The 6104-nt window shown below is 63.5% G+C and overlaps 1 pseudogene; it reads left to right on the top strand.

Moving 5' to 3' along the window:
* The first annotated feature begins 1193 nt into the window (after window positions 1-1193).
* Window positions 1194-4158, top strand: LOC138399131 (programmed cell death protein 1-like; annotated as a pseudogene).
* The last annotated feature ends 1946 nt before the right edge of the window (window positions 4159-6104 follow it).

Raw genomic sequence — 6104 nt, 5'->3', positions numbered from 1 at the left:
GCTCTGGAGGAGACTTCTCAGAACAGCAAGAGTTAGGGTCAGTCTGGGCGGCGGCTGCAGAAGCGACCCCAGAGGGGCTGAGAGGAAGCTGAGGCCCGGCTGCTGTGGTGGCCACGCTGCCCCCAGGTTCCCGAGGTGTCAGTGCTGGTCTTCGCAGGCGGCACGGCCTGTTGGACGCCAGCACCACTCACCCCTTCTCCGGTTCAGCATCCGATCGTCCTCTGCTGCCTTTGTGGGTCTCTGAGCGCGGGGCCTGGGCTGCGGTGTCACCGGCAGACAGGTCTTCGCGCTCTTTCGCCACTCCGTCCCCTCCCTGTGTCCAACTAGTGATGTTAACTGGTGCTCCTGGGCGTCCCCGGTGCCCGGGCATCTGTGGGCTGGATAACAGGCCAGTGAGGACAACCGTGGTGGGCAACTCGAGTGCTGGAACATTCCACCTTCCCATCCTGATGCTCCCACGCAGGGACACGGCATTGCCATGTGACCTGGCAGGGTCTCCTCTCGGCCCCCACAACCTGAGAAGGAGTGGCTGTCCTTGCTTTCTCACCTTAGGTCTGGGCGCAGGTGGCTCAGTGGTCACCCCTGCCGTGAGCCTGTTCTCAGCCCCAAGTGCGGTTCCTGGAGACTGAGGGCACCAGGCGGCTGGGTGCCGGGAGGCCTCTGTGGCCAGGGAAGCCCTGCGCATCCATATCTCCTTCCGAGGGGCTGGGGGTGGAAGATGCCCCCCAGCCACCCCTTCCGCAGGCCCTGCCTGCCTGCCTTCCTCAGTTTCCCTTCCTGGAAGGCTCCTTGCCCGGACTCCCCTCTCCCGCCTGTCCTGTCCCGTCCACTGCCCACCCCTGGTCTCCAAGCGGGTCTGAGGCCACACCTGGTTCTGGCGAGCAGTGGGGTCCTGGGGTGTGCTCCCTGGCGAGGGCTGTCATTGGGAGTGTGCAGACGTCTGGGGACACCAGCTCCACCCTTTTCCTCTCACTTCCTCGGGAACAGTGGAGACCTGCGGGGCTTCGTCCCTCCCAGCCTCCAGGTTGCCCGAACGAAGGGCAGGCACACCCGGCACCCTCGTGGGGCTGGGGCCTCACTGGGTCCGAGACCCCGTCCTAGCAATCTTCTGGGCAGGGAGCAGCCTGAGGTGCGTGTTAGTGTGGCTGCAGGAGGCTCCCAGGGGGACGTGCAGCTGCGAGGGGTCTGGCCCCATGGTGCTGGGACAGGCGGTGGCGTGTGGCTCAGACACGCAACGTCGGAATGAAGAAAGGGCTCCCCGAGGCCCCGCGGTGATCGTGTGGACCCTGAGTGGGGTCAGAGAGCAGCCTCCGGCTCCACGGGGCAGGGGGTCTCAATGCCAGGGGAGCCCCCCACGTGCTCCGGCCACCCCCAGCCTAGGCCTGGCCCCTCCCAGGCCACCGTGGCCTCCCCAACACCTCCATCCCTCCTGGTGGGTGTGACAGGCCGTGTGCAGGGCCACACGGCTGCAGGGACCCCCCCCCACCGGCACAGCCGCCTGGGTCCCGCCTGGCCCCTCCACGGGGCCCCTGCTCAGGCCGCACAGCCCCATGCCCAGCGGGCGCCAGGCGGGCTCCACGGGAAGCCTGTGCGGCCGTGGCTGGGCCTCGGCTGGGGCGTGGGGAGCCCAGGGTCCTCGCCCTCGGCCCGGGCAGGGCTGTGGCGGAGCCGCCCCAGGATCCTCCCTGGTCTCACCTCTCGCAGTCATCCAGCACTTTCCAGACATCTCTGATTTCCTTCCTAAGCAAGAGGGGTCACTTCAGACACCTCATTTGCCCACGCGAGGTGCCCGGTGGGGACGGCCACGCATCGGTCCTGGGCACACCCACCCTGGCGTGGCTCACTCGCCTCTCCGGCGGCCTGGCCACGGGCACTGGGGCTGGCTGCCCCCTGCCCCCTCGGAGCTGTGACTGCTCCGTGAGAGGTCCCCACGCTGCCCCGAGGCAGTAGAGGGACCGGTAGTAGCCGTGGCAGCTGCAGCCTCTTTCCTGTCACCACGCGCTGGGGGCCAAGCCCAGCCGGCGTCGCGGGGAAAGGAGCCGAGAGAGCACAGTGGGGACTGACACCGCAGGGCTGGGCCAGCACCTGGGTCCAGCGGGGGACAGGACTGGGGTGGACAGGAAGGTCACCTCGCTGCACCGCGGGCAGATGTCTCAGTTCTCAGTCTTGGTCGGTGCCTCCCCGGGAGGAGGCCGCTTTCCCAGGCGGCTGGGGGGCCGGTGGGGCCACGGGGGCATCGGGGTCTGCTCCGCTGACTGTCACTCCGGCACCAGCACACACCCGGCTCGGGTCTGCAGCAGCTTCAGCCTGCGCTTCCTCCTGCACCTCGGTTTCCCCACGTGTAAATCCGGGACCACGGCAGAGCCAGGTGCAGTGTGGGGGTGAAGCCGGCAGGTGTGGGCTCTTTGGCCCTCCCAGGACCCCCAGCTGTGGGCAGGAAACTCCACCGCTGGTCACATGGGCCGAAATGGGGGCTCCTCTTCTTCAGTGTGCCAGAGAGCACATGTGAGTAGGTGAGGGTAAGCGTGAAAGGGCGTGAGCACACGTGGGCGGTGTGCGTGTGTGAGTGAGCATGCGTAGGCTGTGTATGTGCATGTGTGAGCATGCGTGGGTGGTGTGTGTGTGTGTGTGTGAGCATGCGTGGTCGGTGTATGTGCGTGTGTGAGCACGTGTGGGCAGTGTACGTGTGTGTGAGCACGCGTGGGCGGTGTGCGTGTGAGTGAGCACGCGTGGGCAGTGTGCATGTGTGTGTGCACACGCGTGAGTGTGTCCACGAGGCAGCGTCCTTGGCGGGAGAGCAGCCACCACCACATCCTCATGCAGGGGGTTGGGATTGTGAGGCCCCGTTGCCATCACAGGAGCGCGATGGCCCTGCTGACGACTCCCGTCCCCAGGGTCCCAGCTCTGAACTTGTCCTGAACGCAGGGCAGAGGCTGGGCCCTGAGCCTGCCACGAGGACCCACTGCCTCCGGGCTGGGGTCTGCATCCAGGCCCCCGTCTGCCCCCCAGAGCAGAGCAGATGGGCCCAGGGCAGGGCACCTAAGGGTCAGGGCCCAGGTGGGCAGAGCTGGGACATGCGGGGTCGGGCCCTGCACAGCCCTCTCTGGGAGCCTGGAGCCTAGAGGGGAGGGGGAGGCTCCTGGGGAAACAGGGTTGGGGACAAGCCCCGAGCCTCAGGTCTCAGTGAAGTCGAAGGAGAGCGCCAGCCCCGAGGGCCCTGGCAGAGGGTCCGCCCATGAGGCTACCGGGCTGAGGGAAGTTGGGGGGTCTCCTTGGCTGCCCAGCCCCTCCCTCATGCTGGGCTCTGCTCCCTCTCCACCCCTCAGACGCCCCCGACAGGCCCCTCAGCTTCTCCCCCGCCCGGCTCTCGGTGCCCGAGGGGGCCACCATCACCTGCAGCTTTGCCAACACGTCCGAGAGCTTCGTGCTGAACTGGTACCGCACGAGCCCCAGCAACCAGACGACAAGCTGGCCGCCTTCCCCAAGGACCGCAGTCAGCCTGGCCAGGACCCCCCTTCCCCCTCACGCAGCTGCCCAAAGGACGCGACTTCCAGATGAGCGTGGTGGCCGCCCGGCGCAATGACAGCGGCATCTACCTCTGTGGCGCCATCTTCCTGACCCCCAAGATGCAGATCAAAGAGAGCCCCCGCGCAGAGCTCACGGTGACAGGTGCGGCCCCCGAGACAGGGCTGGGGGTGGGCAGCCCTCCCCTGCAGGAACAGGAGCTGCAGGGGTGTGGGGGGCAGGGGCTCTGACGGCCACTCAGGGCCACAGTGACTGACCCCTGATGGGGCAGGTATGCCAGGTGGGCACTCCTCTGAGGAGCAGGCCAGGTAACGGCTGTCACTGCACAGCTGAGGTCCCGCAAGGCCCCTCAGGTCAGGGAGTGCAGGGCAGGTAACCCTAGGGGAAGGGAGCCCGCCCGTGGGTGCCCCCGAGGACCCAGCCCCCGAGAACCCTGCCCCCAACCTTCATCCTTTGTGCCCTTCCAGAGAGAGCTGTGGAATCTCCCACACCGCACCCCAGCACCCGCCCAAGCCTGGGGGCCAGTTCCAAATCCTGGTGGTCAGTGTCACCAGCGTCCTGGTGGGTGTCCTGGTGCTGCTGCTACTGGCCTGGGTCCTGACCGCTGCCTGCCCCGGGGGCCACTCGAGGTAACAGCTGCCACAGCCCTGCCTGAAGCATCAGCGCACAGTGGTGGTGTAGGAGAACAGTGACGGGTGGCCCTGGAAGCAAGCACCTGCAGCCCTGTGTCCCCAGCATGGAGGGACAGACCAGGGACAGCAAGCCAGCCTGGAGGGGTGATGAGTTCACAGGGACAGATACCGTGAGATGGGAGGACCGTCAGGGACTCCACCCAGCAGGGCTCAGTGGCCGGAGGGTGAGGGTCGAGGTGAGGGTGGGCAGGCTGGCATGGGGCCTGCTCTCCCTGGAGACAGAGAACAGCCCAGTCAGGGCGGCACACATTGATGTCAGGGTGTTTGTACATCGAAGAATAGATTTCCAGGACAAAGTTGATGTATTAGTTAGTTACTGTTAGTTGCAGTAAAACTGCCCCAAAATGTAGCCGCTTAAAACTACACCTGTTCATTCCTCAGCAGTTTGCGTGGTCAGGAGTCCAGCACCGCGGAGCGGGGCCTTCCACACAGGGCCCCTCACGAGGCTTCCACCAGGTGCCGGTGCGGTCACCTTCTCACCTGCAGGCGGGGGTCTGAACCCGAGTCCCCACAAGGCGGGGGCCAGTGCAGGTCCTCGTGGGCGGCTGGCCAGGCACCACCTTCTCCTTCCACTCCGAGCTGCGTGGGCTCTCCTAGGGTGAGCGGCACCAGGGCGACAGCCCATCAGAGGGAGCGAGCGGGAGGCCAGAGAGCTCCAGCCAGGGCAGCGCGGGTCGGTCTCCTGGGCTACTCTCCCTCTAGTCCCAGCACTGCCTCTGTGTCCTGTTCCTGGGGCTGCAGTCGCTAGGCCCAGCCCCCACTCCAGGGCGTGGGGCCACAATGCCTGAGCACCCAGGGTGGGCTGTTGGGAGCCACTGAAGCTTGGGGGACAGTCACCCCAGTGAGTCCTCAACTCGGCATGGTGAGGATGCAATCCCGTGGGAAGGTGTGTGCCACCCCGGGTGTGTGCCCACCAGAGGAGAAAACCTGCTGGCCGAGTCCGGGAAACACAGGGTTTCCCAGTCGCTGGAGCTGGAGTAAGAGTCCAGTCACGCTGGGGGACAGTCGCCCAGCTCAGCAGCGCTCTGGCCTCAGGTTCCTGCTGGAAGGTCTGCAGTTTTGTGGCTGTCTCTCACCCTCTGCCTAATCAGGTCAACACACTGACCGCCATGTGAATTGCATTTAACTCAGGCTAGTTTTGAGCCCAGGTCTGTGTGAAGCAAAACCCTGCAGCTGGTTCATGAAAATCTTGATGTTCTTATTGTTACAACTAATACTGACAATGTAATTCAAAAAATGTGGGTTGAGTTGCATATAACCCATGCACAGAAAACAATAAAAAGTAAGAAATTAGAATGGATCGTTTAGTTTTAATAAAACACCACGGCCCCAGGGAAATTGTTTTTTTTTAGTGTGGCAGTCAGGTGTTAAATGTTTCACATGGAACTTACCAGGCAGAGCACAGCATCCAGGAGGTTCCAGGGCATGCTTACCATCTGGTTTTGATGGTATTTGTGCAAATCCAGGCACAAGAACGAATATTTTAAACAGAATATAAACAAGTGCAAGTTTACGTGCTCAAGCCATGACACAGGTTCTGAGGGGCTGTGGAAGAAATGAGAGTCCGGGAGTTAATCAAGACAGACAAGTCGGGCCCGAGAACAAACCTTTGCAGAAACCCTCCAGGCCCAGGCTGAGCTGCTGGCCAGGCAGGGGCAGCCCAGGGCCACCTCCATCTGCTCCCTGAGCTGCAAATAGGCTTCCGTGGGTGGCCCTCTTCACTATCTAGAAAAAATTATAAACCATCTGTTCTCACGTTCGTTGGTGTTTAGGGGAAGAAAAAGGAAAAGTTTGGCTTGTCCAAGGAAGCACATGGCTGCAATAGGCACAGACGCATTTTTACCAACATTGCTCCTTTATTGATAAACACGTCTCACACCCTGGGGT

Source organism: Eulemur rufifrons, chromosome 18, assembly GCF_041146395.1.
Source record: "Eulemur rufifrons isolate Redbay chromosome 18, OSU_ERuf_1, whole genome shotgun sequence".
NCBI lineage: Eukaryota > Metazoa > Chordata > Mammalia > Primates > Lemuridae > Eulemur > Eulemur rufifrons.
Note: the sequence above shows the minus strand (reverse complement) of the source record. Positions and strands in the feature narration are given on the sequence as shown.